The sequence below is a fragment of the Lingula anatina genome, chromosome 1 (genome assembly GCF_051362555.1).
Source record: "Lingula anatina isolate TDL-2025a chromosome 1, LinAna3.0, whole genome shotgun sequence".
NCBI classification, from domain to species: Eukaryota; Metazoa; Brachiopoda; class Lingulata; order Lingulida; family Lingulidae; genus Lingula; species Lingula anatina.
This window is the reverse complement of record NC_141767.1, coordinates 37,375,995-37,396,456: the sequence shown is the minus strand read 5'-3', so window position 1 is coordinate 37,396,456 and position 20,462 is coordinate 37,375,995. Positions and strand designations below refer to the sequence as shown.

The 20,462-nt window shown below is 37.6% G+C and overlaps 1 protein-coding gene across 4 annotated transcripts in view; it reads right to left on the bottom strand.

Moving 5' to 3' along the window:
* Positions 1-1,903: 1,903 nt before the first annotated feature.
* LOC106158035 (octopamine receptor beta-2R) overlaps positions 1,904-20,462 on the bottom strand; it is a 43,876-nt gene continuing 25,317 nt past the window's right edge. For all 4 annotated transcript variants that reach the window (XM_013533870.2, XM_087000496.1, XM_013533869.2 and 1 more), the window contains exon 3: positions 1,904-4,028. The gene's annotated coding sequence lies outside the window, so the exon portion shown is untranslated. The remainder of the gene's footprint in view (positions 4,029-20,462) is intronic.

The window sequence follows — 20,462 nt, the reverse complement described above, 5'->3', positions numbered from 1 at the left end:
TGATTGCTGAAAACAGCGTTTGTTACATTGTAGGTGGGCCGTTAACATGAAGTAAGGTAACATGTTCTACAAGCAACAAACCCTTCTACAGTGTTTAGTCAACAATGTTCCATATCTCGTGACAAAAATTCTGGGATCAGGTCCGCAACAGAACAGCACATTTAAGTCAAAGCTTGTTCTTATAACTTTAAGCCCAAACATTCCACAACACTTCTATCAAATAAATTAGACCTATTTTACAATAAAGAATGTTGCCTAGACGCAGAGGAACTATAACAACATTTCCTTTATTCGCAAATGCAATGAGGAGATCTTATTTTAGGTTGCCTGCGCTGTAGCAATTGCTATATGTATATACAGTATTTCACAATCTCTTAGCTGCCACTATATAATATGCAATATAGCACAATCAGGCAATGGTCTCTATCACAATCGGTTGAATACACTTCAGTGTACAATGCACGTCCGATTTACGACATTATCTTTTAGATCAAGTCTGCAGACAACTTGATTGCATATATAAATGTTTGAAAATAGTTTCATTGGATCTCGTTTTTTTTTTTTTTTTTTTTTTTTTTTTTTTTTTTTTTTTTATCGTTAAAAAAATTTATCCACGATAGATCCACATATTTGATTTAGACCGTTTCGTCTGTTCACTCTGACAGACTTGCAATTGGTCACAACTGAATGACCTGTTCAGGTGGAGGTGAACAGGTAGTCACCTCAGTCTTGATGATGACTTGTTAGTTCCTTAGATATGTGGATGACATCCTGCCGATAATACTGAAGGATACTCTAGCAACAGTGAACCAGCATATGAATAGTATTGGCCTCTTCAACAGTATAAAACTCGCCGACGAAGAAAATAAGGACAACCACATAGCATTCTTGGATATAGATATTATGGTCAAAGCAGTCCATAATTACCAAAGTGTATAGAAAACCAAGCACACAAACTAGTACATCCCACCATCCAGTAGCACACAAATTGGCAGTAATTTAGTCACTGTTAGATCGTTGCTATGAACTCGTGACTGAACCAGAGGACAGAATCGAAGAAGAAAACAACATACAACACAGGCACTGAAACAGTGTAACTACCCAAAATGGACAATAAAAAGGGGAAACTTCAGATTGAAATGAAAACAAAGGTATCCAAACAGAGATGGAGCACACAGACTGTTCCGTGTGTATGATGATATTCTCAAACCCACCCTGGGGGGCTGGGGCGAGGGAGAATAACAAGTCATCAACAAGACTGAGCAAGAACAGACAATTCAGTTGTGATGAAGTTTATCAGAGTGAACAGACGAAACAGTCAACAGGTAAATCAAATATGTAAACCTATCATAAATGAAAACTTTTTAGCTATTATTTTTATTTGATTACGTTTCAAACGCGCACGAGATAGAGAAAAGGAGAAAGGAAGGGTGATTTAGATGTGTCTCTTACTTACACTCCATCAATTAAGGCTTCATCAAAGCTAACTATACCGGTTGTAAACTTTAATCGATTGAAATAAGTTCAGGGAACATAAATAAAAAGATAAATTAACGAATAAATAAGATAAGTAGTGGAAACTTAGAACACAAGAAGAGAATGGATCGTTATTTAGACGACTTAAACCTCTTTGCTTACATCATTTTAAGATACATGTAATGCAATTCTATACAGCCGTTCATTTGGCTTTCTTTAAAAAGTAAGATAAAGAAATGTTACTTCAAGCTTCTTTTATCTTTTCCTTCTTTTCTGTTGGTTAAGAACTTAATACATAATTGCTAAAATGTTTATGAAAGACTCACAAACGGCCACTTAAAATATAATGTAATATAAGAAGTATGAAGAGGCAGTGGAAATTGTCAAATCATTAGAAAATATAGAAGAGTCAGTTGAAATTGCCAGATTATTTTTCAAAACTGAACTTGGTCTATGTTTTCATTTATTCGGCAACAACTCACAACAGTCTTACAACATATTGATAAAACACCAGAAACGGTATATTCAATAAATATATCATTACAGCGTACTTTTTATCAGAACTGTCATTTACAATATTAAGATAACAATTCAATTGTTTTAATTTTCACAAGCAGCACGTTACATATTCTTTGGCACAAAATGAGAGAACAATATTAACTATTAATTATGTCTCAATGTAGACAGAACATGACAAGGCCTGATCCGTTACCAGCCATCGTGCCTTATATTTTACATGTACTAGTACAATTATGATAATTTTATGTTATGTCTAAAGTATATAGACATTCAAAACTCAGCACACTTCAATTATGTCGCATGATGCAAAATAAAAAAAAAAGATACATGGGCGATGTAGAGTGAGTTTAATGTATACCCAACATAAAAGACATGATATAATGTCAATTGCTACATTAATCCCAGTTGCATTTGAAATATTTCCGTTCCGTCAGCATTTCTTGTTTTAGCGAAGCACTACAGTTGGGTGTGCATGTACTATTTCTTATGCCAAAAAGAAGAGCAGTTTATGGACGGAAAAAGGTTAACTCTTTCTTTATTTCTAGACTTACCTTAGGAGTCTCAGATCATATAGACATTTCATCCCCTGTTATACATTTGGTATTGAAAATCACAGTGTATTTTTTTCTTCAACCGGGTATGCACGTTCTAAAAGCGTCAGACGAAGGGGTCAAACTGTTTGTGATGCTAATAGTTGATAACTGTGCTATTTTGGAGATTTGTGCTGTAGTTTCCGCCCCCCCCCCCCCCCACCCCCACCCCACACCCAACCACATTATGTGCACGAAGATGCGCCTCTTTGGTAAACAATTTGCTTTTCATATTAAAGGGCAGATAAACAGTGCACATGTACGGTAACTTCTTGTGCAAATCGACAAAGGACAAATTGATTTCCCTGACTGATTTATTTCAGGGTTTGCATGACAAGTTTTATGAGTCTCAAATCTTAGCAATTTTCTCGAGTTAAGCTATTGGACAGTGAAAAGAAACGATGCCCCTTGTGTGGTAGGTGCCAATAATGGAACACGCCATCAACTAGGGCATTTTGCGGACATGGTCAGAAATGTGTAACTCACTCGTTTTCAACCTTGGAAATGCTGGGTAAAGATTTTTGTGCAGTGCACTTTGTTACACGTGTACACATATACATGTAGACAATTTGCATTACATTTCGTTTACTTTTAACTTCACAACATCAAAACAAACTCACAAAACGTGGCTTGTAAAGCGAATCGCCTCAAACAGAAAAAACAGTAGCATTGCGCCTTGGATTCTTAAGAAAAAAACTTGTTGTTGTAACCCTGTGTGCATCAAGCTATTACTAATGGAACAAAGTACCTTGCAACTTTATCACCTACGAGTATATTATGTTCGTATTATAGGACGTTATCAAGTGTCTATTTATAAAAAATCCTAACCATTGATTTGATACACAAAATATAATTATCTCCGATTGAAAGGTGGCTTGGTTTTACTGATGAGTCTGGATGTAAATGAATGTCCGATAAAACTCCATCAAAGCTATCCAAATGTTTTATCGGTCTTGTACTTGCGAGTAAATGATTGCAATCATAAATCATCCGATGGTATCAATTCTCTTTGGACTCAAGGCTAGTGGATTTTGATATCAGATATCATTTTCTTGAATTTGTACGATACTAGTGATGTGAATTCAAATGTCAAATCAGATTTACGTTAATGATAAAGACGAAACATCTAGTGCGAGAGCCATCAAAATACACCATAACTAATACATTATGTTCGTTCAATAAAGTATGTCTGGAACTTTGTGTGGGAATAACAACGTGTCTTTTTAAGACTTTCTAATAATAACTGTGAAATATCTGTCTCTTTGGTCAATCAAGTTGGCTTATTTGAAGCCCGGCCGCCGATTGATGTCGCTGCGCCCTACTGCAGGTAATAAAACATCGGTAGATGGCGCCTGATGTTTAGATAGTCGGACGTTGAACAGGTCTTTGAGCCGATTGAGCGCTGTCTGCAAAGTGGCGATCAGACAAATTCCGGTAAAGGCTCTGGAAATATAAGATAAGACGTAAGGACAATCCTGAAATTGATTAATTTCCATATATCGGAACATATCAGTTTACTCTCCTTTATAGGAAAAGACCCTCTGTCGAGCATTACAAACAATATGGTGTTCACATTACCTCACAGTTAATCTGCGTATAACAATACAATACAGACGTTAAATTCATAATGCACCAACATGCTTTTAGAAGTAGTGTGAGCAACACCCAACAAGATAAACTGAAAACCAAACGTAAAACATTGTAAAGCAAAAACACTTCCCTTGACTCTCGTATATTTAATACAATATTTTGTCTAACTTAATATCCATTTACACCGTGCTATGTTAATTGTAATATGAAATTATTATCTAATTAAAGATATTTCATATAACTCGTTAAAACTAAAATTACAGTTTTAAAATTACAGAGATCGCGGACGTTCTGTATTTTTTAAGTCATACATCGACCACAACTCATGTAAATCGCAGCACAGCGAAGTGAAAGAATGCACTATTGTCTCATAAGCATACTTAGTGTGAAATAATTCACGGCTGCACATAGAGATATGGTATAGCGCAACAGGGGGGACGGTGAAGCAGGAAAACTCATGAGTTTTTTCTTCAATAACCCCGATGGTCATCATGTTACGGACATGGATGTCCGTAACAGATCCCAAGACAGGGATTAATTGTAGTAGATGTTGCGATGAGGGAGGACCTGTTAATCTTCTATTCAGGATATTACTGTCAGTATAAAGAGAGATAACATTGACAACATAGGTAAAATCTCTAGGGGTTAATTTCTGAATAGGCTAACGCTGCTACGAACTCTCCAAGAGCATTGTAGTATCACGGTGCATTTCCGTACGTGAGCGTTTATAAGGAAACGTCGTTTCGTGTTATTTTCCGAACGTATCTATAGCTAATACAAGTGAGTATTGCTTCCTTATTTGTTTTCGGATCTGGTGTGGTTGTAGGAAAAGATGAAAGCAAATTTATTTATAGGAGTCATGAATGCATATCACGAAGATCATTTTGATTATTTGAATCAAATACTGTTAGCCATTGGGTTGAGAATGAACAGAGCCACAGCGGGTTGGCTGTGGAGTACTTTTAGGTATTAATATTTGAACTGCAAATTAACGGAAGGGTGAATGATCGGAGCCAGCCCTGACATTCATAAACTGCCAAGTAACGTGAAACAAGACAAATGAAAACGCACTAACACGCTTTATGATTATCTTTTGCTGACATAAAGATGCTGAAAAAACCGAGTCTGTTTTTTTTTTCTCAAAAAAGAAGCGCCAACCCTCTGTCGATACACTTGCCATCGGACATGATGAAGATAGTGCAGAAAATAATCAGAGACCGGATTCCATGTTAAACCCATGTACATATATCATAGCCCCGGCTACGTATATGTCAGTCCCAGCATCTGCTTAACTGGGACCCGTTTAGAATTGATAAAAAACATCGGTTGGCTTTTGACAAAATTATAAAAATATTCAACGCCAAAAAGACAAACACTGTAACTTATAATAGATGAAACTAATACTAAAGCCTAGATTACATTTGAAATGCGATGCCCGTACGGTGCACGTATACTGACCGTAAAACCCTTTTCGTACGGCGTCTGAGAGGAGGTAGACGGTGGCCGTGCTAAATCCCACGGATTTAAGGCCATGTAATGTAGACGTACTCGGCGTAGCCCGTAGCTTCTTACGATTTCAAAAGAAAAAAAATCGTATGGACAATTTCATCGCACGGCGATGGCATCACACATTATGGACCATGAGAATTGAAAAAAATTTGAGAACTGATTATCTGAGAATCTCACCGATTTCGATGAAAAGTGCGAGTTTCGGAATTTCCGTGAATGAAGGGAACATTCGATCGTTTAGGGGTCGAGTATTTCTTAAAAGAATTGGGGATAAAGACAAGTTCCAAGTATAGTCATCTTGCATTCTTTTTGATTCCTTCCGAGTAAAAGGAAAATAAGCATCAAGCTCTGCTGCCCAACCGTCGACTACAAACGACACGGGATGTGCAAGGCTGCACCAAAGAAAGTGTCACTGCGTCTATTTACTACTCTCTGTCCGTTGTCAATGATTTACATTCCAGCTAACTCGATTATTTGTTTTTGTCCCTAGACGAAGTCTGAGCTCGATTCCTATTAAGCAAATTGTTTGTTAACCTCACCAACTTATCAATCACGAAATTAAAAAAGAACAACAATTAATCTGTTTTTGCTGAAAAATCATCTTCTAAAAGGCTGAAGGAAGCTGTTCCAGGAACACTAAAATTCAAATGCGTATGTATTAGAGCTGGAAATTACTTTTCTAGCACTTAACAGTTCGTGACTCAAGGTTTGCAATTGTTTTTCTCGAGTACCTGGTCAACAGTTATCGCCGATAATGAGTTATTGCCCCAACAGAGCAAAAGGCAGTTCACACAAGGGTCGGGGAGATCAATCTATGATAAATTTCATAGGGCTTAGCTGCGGCTTCTGGGAGAAAGCCCATGGGATCAAACATTATCCTGCATGGGGGGATGAGTGGGGGGGTAAGGGAAATATTTTATGACAGGACAACTACACTGTGCACTTAGAAATATGACATCGGATTTGACCCGAAGTCATTTCGATCAAGCTGGGTTTGGTGTAACTCCACTCAAAGACTCCATATCGTGCCAACTACTAAATTTCAATTTCGCCCACTTTGCCAAGGTTTGAATTGTCCATTGATTAAAGCTTAGATGTTTGACCAAGTATTCCCCTTAAAGATTATATTGAAATAAGTTGCACTCTGGCAGAAGCGAGGGGGAGGAAATATATGTCAAAAGAATGGCGCGTTGACTGTTACTAATAAATGCATAATCATAAATCGCTATGGAAGCACAGGACATTTGACACAACGAAGAGGAAACATAAAAAGAGGGATCGGAATACCAAACTCAATCATTATATTAAGCTCTTGAATTTAATCTAGCAACTCATTAAGTGCATTAGGGTGATTTGGCCAAAACTAATCGTCATTCAGAAACACATTCTTGTCATTGATGGTATGAACAGCACCCTTAAAAAACCTTTTAATGTCAGCAATACACAGGGCCTACATTTACCACTGCAATTATACATGGCTCGACTACATTATGGTGATAAACGTGATTCGAGCAACTCTTTGTCGAATTTGCGGTTCAAAGTCCTTCGAGAAAAACAACTGAAAAAAAAAGCTGAATCATCCATGGTGTTGCTATGAGGTATATGTATATGTACTGAGACGTGCATTTGTGAGTGTCAGCCTACACTTGTATGCGTGTGTGGCAGTGTTCGTGTCTGTCTGCTTGTGAATGTGTCCCGCTTGCATCTGGATCATGCGGTATGTGATTATTCTCTTTAACTTAGCTAAGTGATTTTTCACTTAACTCAAGAGAGCATTATCATTACTTCTAATTAATTCTAACATAAATCCCCTGCCTACCGGGGAACATTTGCTGAGCTCGCCCATCCTATGGAGTTATTATAGTGTTAAAAAGATGTTTCTAGCATTTAAAATATTTCTTTTACCTATAGGCACAAAATAAGCATTTCATTGTGGTTGCTCATTCCTATCAATGAGACATATGCTTTCAATTTTTACACACCCTATCTCGACGCAAATTTAAAACACCTACAGCTCTCGTCTGCATTACGTAAACAAGAACACCTGATTTCTACGTTCATTGCCATCCGCGTGGGTCACACATTTACTTTCCATGAACTGATGGTATTTTAGTCAAACATTTTCAATGAACCAAACATTAAGACATTTTCAGTCCAAATCAGAAAATTAATTTTCTCGTTCAGTGCATACTTAGGTGACTTGTTGCCATTTTCTGGTCGACCTCTTGGTTAACATTTTCCTCGAGAAGGCGTAAAAGAATGTCAGAGAACTTGCCCACGAATCGATTTTTTCTCATCATGACGACACTGATTCTGAGAAAGGTAGGAAGATCCTGTTACAATCCCGGTACGCCAGACACCTAAACCATGGCAATATACACATAGTGTTGGTATTTCATGGTATGTTTTGTGACAAGATAAACGTGACAAGTTTTTATTTCAACCCTTGAAACAGGGATAAATAAGTAGAAACCACAGAGTTCTTGTCGAATGATTTTTTTTCTCTGTATAGGAAAATAATAAAAAATAATAAAATCATAAGAAAATCGCCCTTTTCCCCAAAACTCTAAGGTATTGTCGACTAATGAAAGATGGGACTCCATGAACCATGCTTTGTATTGAACGCCCTGGTCCTGTACACGAAAACCCCAGTCTCCCACTGGCCATCTTGGTAAAGCAAGACACAATAATGGGCCAACACCCTGAGAAGATATTCACCACAGTAGAAAAGAACTTTCCAGAAGCAAATCACTCTTGGGTTAATAGACGATAAGTCGATTGACCAACAGTGCCCAATACCAGGACACTGCTCTATCAAATGAAACAATATCGCTTGGTCAAAACTCACCATGACTTAGGTACAGATATGTAAATGGTGAAAGATTAAAACATCTAATTAAAAGAAGTTAAATTGCCTTTAGGTAAAGTCTTTTAAGCCTATTGAAATACACTGGAAGTAATCACCCCAAAATACAGTTGTTTTGTTTATTTGCGAGTATAGAAAGGCTACTTTTCCTGCAGTGAAACGTATTTAAATGGGAAAACAGCGTAAAGCTGTTCTGTTGTAATTGTATACCGGTACTTCAAAGATTTCCCTTGTGTCCTCAACAAATTCTGTGCCTCACCGGACATGCTCTTAACTCATAGTTACCTCATGAATAATATGTTTTTGAAAACATGCATATTCTTGCCATCAAAATACATGCAATAAACAGGGGGAGTTATTCCTTATTTCAGAAGACTGTAAAATATGCCTTTGGAATGTAAGCACATGCATTTTATAAAGAAAACACAAAGAGAATTAAAGAATCCACGGCCGATCCTTTGAAAAAGACCGCTGGTCGGGGGGAATCCCTTTTCCCCACGAGTTCACTGATAAAGGTAGTGATCCAGGAAATTACGAACGTCTAAAGAAATGATTGATGTCAACAGAATAAATTCTTCTGGTCGCTAAAGGTCTCGCTAACTCACAGTTAGTATAGGCTTTTTGCTCAATAAGAAAACCTCGTAATTGTCCTCTCTAAGCCAGCAGATGCTTGACGCTATTCTAAGGAGCCCAAAACTAATCGTTTTTCGGATATGACCTTGCTTCTGCATCAGGAAAAATTGCGATCTATAATTGTCTACTTAAATGAAGTTGTCCCTACGGCGAACATACGTTTCTATGCACGCAACCGACTGGAGGGCCGAAGGATTCTTCAATGGGGCGCTGGCGCCGGGTGGTCTGCATTATATGCATTATAGAAAAAAGTATAAGCACGGACATGCACGTAAATGTTGTTCTGTCTCAGAGTCGGTTCCTGCAGTCGGAATATAAATGTGTGCGTTTACCAACGACACGATGTACTCTGTTTTCTTTTAATCATTTCAGTTTCACCGTAATTTTAAAGTACAAGGGAGATCCCTAAAAAACAAAATCACGCCACATACTCGTAAGTGTGCAATGAAAGTATTTTTTTTTCTTTTTGGCATTCAAGTTACCATTCGAATCCAGGTACTGGGGTACGATTATTAATAAGCGCTGATCACCTTATGCAGCTTTAAATAGAGTCTCAGTAGGGAAGTTGCATGTGGTAGCGCGCTACAACTAATTTCGGATCATATTTATAGAACAATACAATCAATATCGCTGGTAAAATTCTGCAAAGGGTGTACTTGAAGATGAAAGCGGCACAATGAATTATGAAGATGCTGAAACAGTTTCTGTGTACCATCTTTTTATCTGCGAACACCTGAAACTGCCATTAGCCCTCGATATTGTAATTAAGCACCCGGCCATCAGACAGATGCACCGGTACCTAGACAAAAAAAGAAACAGAGAACAAATGGTCTTCTCATGCAGAACGGCTCTGCCCTGGATCAGATCACCAACGTGTATACCACACAAGTAACAGCTGATTCCGTTATTTATCAACATTTACGGTTTGTAATTCCCTTTGATATCATCACTATGTATGTACATTAACATGAAAGGGAAGTCTGGTTGGTTTCATCCTTTTTCAAGTATTTTTTCTGAGGCCAGAGAATCCCTAGGAAAGTCCTGCAGAAGCAAATGTGTCTGTTTGATTAATGAAGGCCCATGCATGGTTTAAAATGTTGATGAACAAAGCTGTTAAACGAAACAAATCAAAATTGAAACAGATATTGAAACAGAAGAAATACATGTAGAATAGTCCACTGTTCGCTTGGTTATTCAGGCTTATTGACCGATACGCGGAGCGGAATGTCGATTGATATCTTATTTAACACTCATTTCATGAAAAAGTAGTGTACGATAAGTCAAATGCCAATTGTCTTTAGATTGACACCCCAGGTCGTCTCGGGTTGTCTTCGATATCCAGAATGTTATCAAAGTCAAAAATCGACACCAAAAACGTAAAAATTGCAACGTAAAAGGTCAGTTGGAACAAGAACTGCAAATGGCTTCTACTCGTGCATCCCTGTTAAACAAGACCTTTACTTCTACTGCCATATGCTTGTATGACAGTCTGGTTTAAATGTTCCGGTACCGAGATATTGAACAAATGCTATGCATAACCAATATGAACAAGTGCATCATGTGCAAATCGTTGTCAAAGCGAACTAAAAATTAGCAAAAATCACTGAAAGATATTTCGTAATATAGGCGATGCGACTGTCAACGAAAGCCTTACGTACTGGCATTATACAGGCCGAGGTAGTATGTACGCTGTCCCCCTAGGCCTTAATACCACGGTGGACATTCGATTACATAAAAATGAACAGGGTACATGTATATTGAGAGAGTCCCTCGGCTTTGCCTCGGGTCCTATTTCCTCTCACTGGACCCCTAATATGTTGTTGATGTTAATGCCGTCCCTGTTTTTTGTTGATGACGATGATGAAACACACGTCTAAATATGTCAGTTTTCTCATAACCTGCTTATGTGCATGCTCTCGTTGCATGCAATACATGTCTGGTATAGACATAGATGGCGTAAGTATGAGAGACGCTGGTTGGTGTGATGTTATTATTTACGTTATACTTCGCGGAGGTATGCGCATCCTATCTCTTAATTGGCAATTAGAGATGTAAATACCACGGTCGGTTCTATAAATATCTATATGTACACCAGGGCGATTTTTTTTTATCGCCAATGATTTTGTAAACTCGCCTGTAACTTCAAGAACTGTATGTTGTAACTGTATAATCAACCTCAACCGGCACGGAGTAATTTGAAAAGCTGGGCATTTTCTTTAAATAAAATGATTTTTACCTTTATTGATTACGAAGCACAATAATGTTGATTCCAAGTTGCCACGAATGGAATGCCCTTTTACAAAACCCGTTAAACAGCCATAAATCATTTTGAAGTCATCCCAGGCCGTTTACCTTATAAGCAATTGCTTGGGTTTTAGTATTGGGATGCTAGCTTGAAAATGCCATTATGGTTAGTTTATGAAAGCAAACGAGATTTTCATTTTTCCCTCTAAATTAACCAGCCGCATTGGCGTGCAGCTCACCTTATCCTGACTGGGACGCCTGCGGTCTACAGAGACCCCAGTTACGGTGGCCTTGGTTATTTTTGTCGTAAACAACCCCTTCTCTTCTAAACTTTGTTTTGACTATTAAATAAGTTAAGTACCTTACAGGGCTCTCATAAATAACTGTCCTAAAGGGAGTTGATTCACCAACGGTCTTCCACCTTACTAAAATCATCGTAAATAACTTTTGTCATTTTTTGTAAGAAATGAACACTGTTCGTTGTTCATAGTTTTTGAGAGTGATACATGTTCAATCATTGAGTCATATATGTAATTTAAAAGAGCACTGGTAATTCTACATTAATAAATACCCTTGGCATTGTGCTATGACACAATTAGATGAATGTCCCACGAAAGAAGCATTGAAGAACGGAAGCAAGGATTAAGAAGGAATCAATAAACTAATAGAATCTTATGATTAAAATCTTTCCATATTGCGCTTGGATACAGGTGTTAATTTGATAAACGCATATTTCCGTTCAAATTGCTCTTATCTCGCTTTTTAATCCACAATAACATTCGTCATTGATTTAAAAAAGATCGCCATAACGGTTTGTCTATACCAATCCAGAACAAAGATATTAAGATATTGTTTCACTACATGTAATACAATATTATCTGAAGCTTAATTTGTGCACACGTGCTAGTAATCATTATCAAAATTTATTGCCTGTTGTGCAAAATCAAAAACAAAAAAGTCATAAATTTGTTTCAAAAAATCTTTTTTTCAATCACTTTCGGTGAAACTGTCAGGATTAGTAAGTCCAGGTTGTGTTGGGCTTCATCTGGCCATCTAAAATGCCCCTTTATATATATATATATTTTTTAAATTTACTCCAATTATTCGATTTATTTTTACTGGTGCTAGCTTTTATTCATTCTTTTTCTTCTTTTTCATCTTCCATTTATTTGCTAATTTATTTCATTTATCTATTTATTTATCTTTCAATTTATTCATTTGACAGGTGAATGATAATAGTGTTACCCGCAGGATCAGCAACGGCAATATACAAGCACTTCCCGTGGGTCTTACTGGTACGTGCATAATTACTTATATGTCTTTAGGACCAATTCCCATAGACTGCATCGGTCTGCCTAGATCGACCCAACTCCACGGGACTCCCGCTGAATGCAATCAGTTTGACCGATTAACACGCCTCATCCTGGGGTCGAGTAGAAAACACAAAAGCTGATGTTTATACGAGTAGATTGGAAAAAAAGAGGAGGCGTGTCATTCATTTAAGCTGACTGCATTCAGCGAAAATCCCCGCAGATTTGGATCGATCTACGAAGACCGATGGTGTCTATGGGAATGGGGTCTTACATGCTTTTGAAACCATAACCAATACTCTAATTAATACCAAATGCGAAAAGCGGTCAAAGTCAGGCCGAAAGACGTGGTTGTCTAGAGATATCTCTTATAAAGATGTTAAGTTTTCCTGGAAATTTAAGCATGCCTAACTTGAATGTGTTCGAAAAAAAGGAACAATTAACGTAACTTCAGAGCAATGCCGAGATTTAGCAGAGTGGCAGTGGAACAATTTCTCCAAAACACAAGGTCTAAGTTGCGTGTGCCCTTCCTGGCAAATTAAAGCATAACAGTGCTCGATTGGCCGATTTTAATCAAACCCAACTCAATTAAAGGAGATAGCAGAATAAGTAGACGCTTGATACGCATAATAATAGATAACCAACTAATGGTCTATTTCCCAATTAATTGAATTGAGTTTAAAAACGTCATTATCGCATAACAGCGCTGAGATATAGATTTTCACGGTGACAGCTACAGAAAACACCCTATATGCTTGAATACATAGGATACTCATAGAAAATCTGAGGTCTAATTGACGGATCGCCATATACCAGCCTGGGCCTAACTTGATCATTTAGTGTTGCCTGAGATTCGGTTGTGTTCATAATATAACGTTAGCACTGTAATATACACAACTGCCACGGCGAATTACTTTGCAGCGCAGTGATTTTAATGATATCTTGTCCTTATTAATGGATTTCTGCTTGTGCGATTTCTCTTCTGATTCCCGCAGCGACCGGGAATTACCAAACAATACTTGGCCCATCAAAGGCATTTATGCGGATGGATTAATTTTTCCGAGCCGTTTCCCTGTTTTCGTATCTAATGACCTTTATATTGTTGGATTTATTCGTGTCTCTTCAACTTCAATAACAGCACGTTGCTAACAAACCCACTCTTTGACATTTGCATTGAGAGTTGCACCCTTAGTGTCCAACTTACTTTTGTGAACCAGCGAATACTGATAAAGGAGAAGTGTCACCGATAACATTCTGTCATTCAGGGTAGCAGGCCAAATGCAGGAAATTCCACAAAATGGTGATATGACATAAAACGTAAACATGTTAATCTTTTAATGATCACCTTTTACGACACCCAAGCTCTCCTCGACTTGATAACGACCCTACAGTATTTCACATTGAAACATCCTCTAACGCACTGGTAGCCTCTGTAATGATCCCTTCAAACATGCAACAGTAATATTGGATAGCCAAACTTGACGTCATTATTCCTCTGTTATGATAAGACAATCTTCATGTACACTGAAATGGCACCCACTCCCGAAACGGCTGTTTTCCTTTAACTAAGGTGTCCTATCGTTGGGCTGGCGACCGCACTGGCGATCTACGCAATATCACAGAAATCTACTTTACTTTTGTGTTATCGCATGTTAAATGTGTCTATAAAAAAAGGTCAGATTACCAGTAGTGTGACACTTCGCCGTGTCATAACGGTAAGCAATGTCAAAGATGACACTGGCATGGCCTGAACTTTGACTACACGATCTGTGAGATCTGCCACGGATAGCTAGAACTAATCAGATATGTTGGGCCTTTTGGGTTTGAGATGCGGTTCGACCAAGTGGCAAGAGGATCGTAAAGATAACCACGTCACTGATGGATCTTACTACTGGGACATGCGTCATAAAAGTCAATTAATTGGACAATCAGTCGGTTACGACGTTTTTGTTTGGATTCAGCGATACCGCTGTTTGTCCACAGTGCCAAATGTGAACATAAACGTATCAGAGTCGTGTTTGCACACCATTACACTTGTACGCCAGGGGCTTGTTATGTCACTGCCCCGTGGTAATATGCAAATATGACTTCACAGTGTGGCTGAATCTTTTTTTGAATAAGGCAATAGAGGCCTGTGTGGAATACTTCTAAGGACCAGGCTTTCCACAATGACAATGCTTGTTTTATAAGAACAAACCCATTTGTTCGCTCACCCCAAAAAGAGAACAGCCAGTAATGTCAACGGTCGTTAGCTAACCAAACCATTTTATAAACCTCGAAAATTTGACCCTGGTTAGGAAATTAAAAATATCCATACGCTGACAAAAAAAAAAATAAAATAAATAAAAAAGAAGAAGAAGAAATGGAAAAGTTGTAGTCTAGATCCGACAGCGTACTTGGTGCCATACTTTAAAATGATCGTAGTGTCTTTTCATTGTGCCTAATTCGTGTTTTCACTCACACTAATCACTGAATAAAACCAATCAATATTTGCAGTCCATAAGTCATTAACCTGCTGATAGACTAATTCACTTTGAGATTTTCGCCGAGATATTAGATGGTCGACACGTAATTATGATACGTCCATTTAGATTACTTCATTTAGCCATCATGAGTAGATAATATCTTAAAGGATGAAATTGACACGCGAATCGCCTGGAAGCCTTTTATATAAAATATTCGCTACTTGCTGGGTGAACCCCTTGTCGCGGACATGTTCGTCGGACCAATTAAGGATACTGCGTATTTTGTATGAGAATTTTGTATGAGAATTAATATCGATAGGTCATTTTATAAACTATGTCAGAAAGGAAATGGAAATATGCTGGACTTTGATAGGAAATCGTATCCACGCGATTGTGCGAACCATATTACATATACTATACATATGCGTATGCGTGTGTGTGTGTGTGTTTGTGCGAGTGTTATATCTTGATTTCCATTTGTGGAAATTTAAATTTATTTGTTAAACCACTTATATATCTTAAAATTTTTAACTTTACTATCTCCATTTACTGGCGTTGTTACCGATGTTTTACTGAACACAAATGACAATGTAATACCAAAATATTGTGTGTGGTACTTAAGCATTTCACAGTAGACTACTAAATCCAACGGTCTCTCTATTATTTCTCCATCAAAGGTAAACAAACACTGATCAGGGAAGTAATAAAAGACACACCTGTCACGCACTTCATCTAATAAGACACGCCATTCAACATTTAGCAGACCGGTGTCTCTCCTTTCTGACAACACCACGAAGAAATGACAGCACGTTACACAATAATACCTTATTGCTTCTGCCATTAATCAATATTTAGTCATTTTCAATTTGCTGGAAAGTAATGATGATGATGACGCAGGTGAAAACAATGAAATAGACAACAAACTTTTTTAGCCCCGGGAGTCGAAAATGTAGTCGCATTTAAAACATTATATATCTTTATTGGTACTATGTAAAAAGTGGTTTATGTTTATAAGCGATAACGGTATTTTACTTGAGGAATATTCTAAAAATTAAATACTTTCATAAATTTAGCGTCTACTACTTAGTATTTATTTTGTATTCGGTTGGTTTTGATTTTCAATCGCTGACTCGGTTCGTTATTTGATAAAACACGTAGGACGATTTTAGTGGCTGAAGAAAAAAATTAAAGTTTGTATGTGTGCGTGTGTGTTTTGTTTCTGGAATCTTAGAAAAAACAAAAAATGAATAAGAACACAACAACAGAGTATGTTTGCCTGTGATAACAGTCGACAGCAGTCAAATGTTCAGATTCAAAATTATTTCTAGATCTCTTCCATCGAGTCCACAAAATCAATACTGGAGATGCACTTTTATTTTTCATTTTTAAAATTAATGAGAACGCAATCTGAGGCAGCGTAGACATTAATGCAGACACAAGATCTTGTTAAGTTCGCATGACAGACAATCGCCAAACAACAAACCGAAAAGAACACTCCATCTTAAGGATACGTCACACACAAATGTTGTCGAGTCTTCCCAATCAAACAAACAGTCACTTCTGTCGAATCACGCTCGCAGCATCAAGGGTCGAAGCCACATAAAAGGCATACCATTTCCTCATCAGTTTGATTCATGTCGTGCACCAAGGAGGTTTCGCTCGAAATGTGATGAATAATTACGCTCACAGTTTTGATCAGGAATAACTTTCACACCTGTTGTGGCTTTTTTGAGGCCATATATATTTTTCTCTTGCCTTCACACTGTAAGGACAAGCGAGGGCAGCGTTTAAAGAGCGCCTGACCTGGATGTATAGCTGTTCCCTATACAAGGGCAAACTTAAGTGCATTCATCTAGATGTCATGGATTCTTTTTTGGTATTCTCTCTCTCTCTCTCAGAGGTTTGAAAGTTAAGGTATAATCAGCCATATCTCGAAGCTAAACAGAAATAAAGAATGTGCCAAGCGCCAACAAATTCGGTAACACATGACTACTGACACCTCAACAACTGCACCGCAAGTAGTGAAATATTCCCAGAAATCGTAACCAGACTTCTTAGGATCATATTGTTGACGATTTCGTCTAAATCTTATCTATAATTGCTCGCAACTGAAACTGTCAACAATCTGAAGGCGAGCATTCATTTTTTTCACGTTTAATCTTGCATAACGTCCCTAATGTCAAAATGAGCAGTAAGCACAGTGTATTTTGTTTGTTCTAAACAACGCATTGCATTTAAGCAATCGTCTCCTTTCAGAATATGCAACAGGTATTGGTAGGGACGTTAATTCATCTGGGCCACTAAAACTTGTAGAACACCGGCAGAGAGTCTCTGGTAATAACGTTGTATTTTCAGAAGCATTGTGAGGCTTACATGCCACGGTTCAACTGTTCGACATTAACAACCAGTCAGGCATCCCGTAAGGTACCCATAAACAGATTTGTAGCCTGTAAACAGCAAAATTCAGCGAATCTTAAGATATACGCACACGCAAGACACGCAAGATTTATGCTTGAGACACGTTATGGATACTATGTTAAACTAACGAGAACAGCTGTAAAAAGTTACGTGGAAGATTTACTAGAATCCAGTGTAATTCTTAAATTGGGGACATATGAATTCGAGCCAATGGCAGGATTTTTAAATAGAAACCACGTCTCTGGTTAAAAAACCTATAAATACATGCATAACTGAAGGAAAAGTTATTGCTAATATTCTTGAGTTTATGACCGTTTTGCTCTTTCACGAAGAAAGGTTATTCCAAACAGATTTGAATAGAGTACATATGAACTTTACAGCGATACTTCTTTTCCTCCAATGCGATTGCCCCATAGTTTATGTTTTAAGGAAAACTTGCATCTTAAATGTTCTCAGTGTTACTTCAAAACAAAGAAATATTAAAATGGCGGCAGAAGACCTCTGGGTCGCCACTGCCTGGAGATTACCAATTGACCAATCGAATTGCTACATTTGGCTAAAACAAAACCATAAAGAGAACGATCTTATGGGATCCATAGCCTACTTAAAAATACAACATATTTTAGAGTTTAATTGTTTACTCCTTATTTCAGTTGTATTGATTTATCGATTGGTTAATTTATTTATCCATTAAATTTTGGAGTGAATGTAATTAGGGCAAAGAAATGAATGTTAAGCTTAATCAACATGTACGATACACGACCTCATACCATCACATTTATCTATAATCCTAGTAATTCAAACGTTGGGGCGTACGTGGGGTCACCCTTTACTTCTGCATTTTTTCCAAGAAACATCCTAATACGCTCACTTTTGGTGCCAAACATGACGCGGGCAATGATATCGATGAGTATATCGAGTGGATAAAAGACGGCCAGCTTTTATGGTTTTGATTTCTAAAACACTCAGTATCTTTCGATCCCCATTAGAATTAAGGTAATTACTATCCCATGGTATTGCTTTCGGTGTTTAAAACGTTTTTATTTCGTAGATATATAAATACAAATACCATAGTCCTAAAACGAAGTGCCCAAACCGATCGTTTCATTGTCAGCAGTCTCCTATTAGAACGGGTACTTGATTGGTATTTCGCCTTCTTAAAAAGAGCACGTAGTCATTTTTGACATAAACCGTTTCACGTCCTGAAGACGACCACATAAATTTCATCTATATTTTCTTCTTTATTGTTAATTGGGACCCAACCTGTTTGAAATGCATTCGGACTTTTCTAAGTGTATGGTGTATGATACCACATTCCTGTTGGATCTTGTAATGTCGTCAAGATGCAGCTTGTGACCATCAGAGACAGGCTGTCATCCAGGAGTTAACAAAACACTAAATCCAATCTCTTTTTTATGCTGTTTTTCAACTGAGGTACATGGCATAAATACCAGAGGTGCTGAGTCAAAACTTAGGTGTCCGAAACGTATTACTTAGCTGAATGCTTTGCATTTATGGCGGTGATTTTTCGAGAAATTAACATCTGAAATTTGAGGTGATCTCTTTATCTGCGCGATTCAAATAAACCTATATTGGAGGGATCGAATGAAAGATCAAATAAACACTAGACGGACTCATATGTTTCACTAATCACCTAAATCGGCTTATATGTGTTGAAGTTTTGAAATTGCATGAATAGGGTATTTGTTCTTCAGACTTAATCCGACAAAGCCGACATACAGCACTGCTTGCTTGTCATGACGGCCAAGTCTATGTGCAGCATGTAATGTAAGAAGACGTGTTGATAAGGTATGGGATTCATGAACAAAGTGCAAGAAACCACTGGGATTTACGGTCTAAGAGTCACGATCCGGTGTTTTTCCAGTTTGATCAGAGAATCTAACGATTTTGCTCATATAGCTTTCGCGTAGGCTATGTACTGAAGTGTTTTAGACGTGTTTCCTTATATCCAGTTTAAGTAATTGAAGTACAGAGAATATACAATTTCTGCAGCTAGAATAAAAAACACTATGCACTATATCTATATTTTATGTGGTCATGATCGCAAGAACTTTGGTCTCCCATTCATGACTCACACCAATGTTGTTTGTTGTTGGCAACCAAGCTTGAGCTTTTCCCCAATGATACCGGTACTTGCCCAACATTGCTTCTTCCATAAGTACTTTATTGCAGAATGACCCACACCAAATCTTAAGAGGAAATGGGGCCACAAGCTGTCGAATAATTGATAAGACGCAAACAAATGGATCTATAAAGAAAGTGCTCACGTTCTATCTTGTGGTATATTAACTGGGTAGTAATGGTATTTCTACTTGCCCCTGTTCTTAACCCGGTACATTAAATTTAGAGTGAATCTGCAGGAGACCACGACCCACAGGAATGTCAATATCGCGGCTATGTTGATAATTAAATGATTACCTGTCGGTTTTTTTGACCATCTAAACATTTTATGTCGGTGATTTGTTTTTACTTGGGGGTTCAAAATTTTATCATAATTTTTTGACAGATTTAATGTTTTTATGAATGCACGGAACAGTGGGTTTATAGCTTAAAAACCGTTCACATGTGTTAATAAATATGAAAATGGGCGTTCAGGCAATTTGAAATGACCTTAACTGCAGAATTCCAAGAAGTGCCAATAACGACTCCTAAGACTGTATGTTAGGCCAGTCAGTGAAAAAAATTATTTTTGAAAACAGTTGATGTAATGTTGTTTTCCCAAAGCTCAGAATTTGCCAAAAAAGGGGGACAAGTTGAATTTGGTAGATAAAAAAAAAATAAAATGCTGTCCCTCTGGGTCAAAATAGGAAAACGTTCTAAT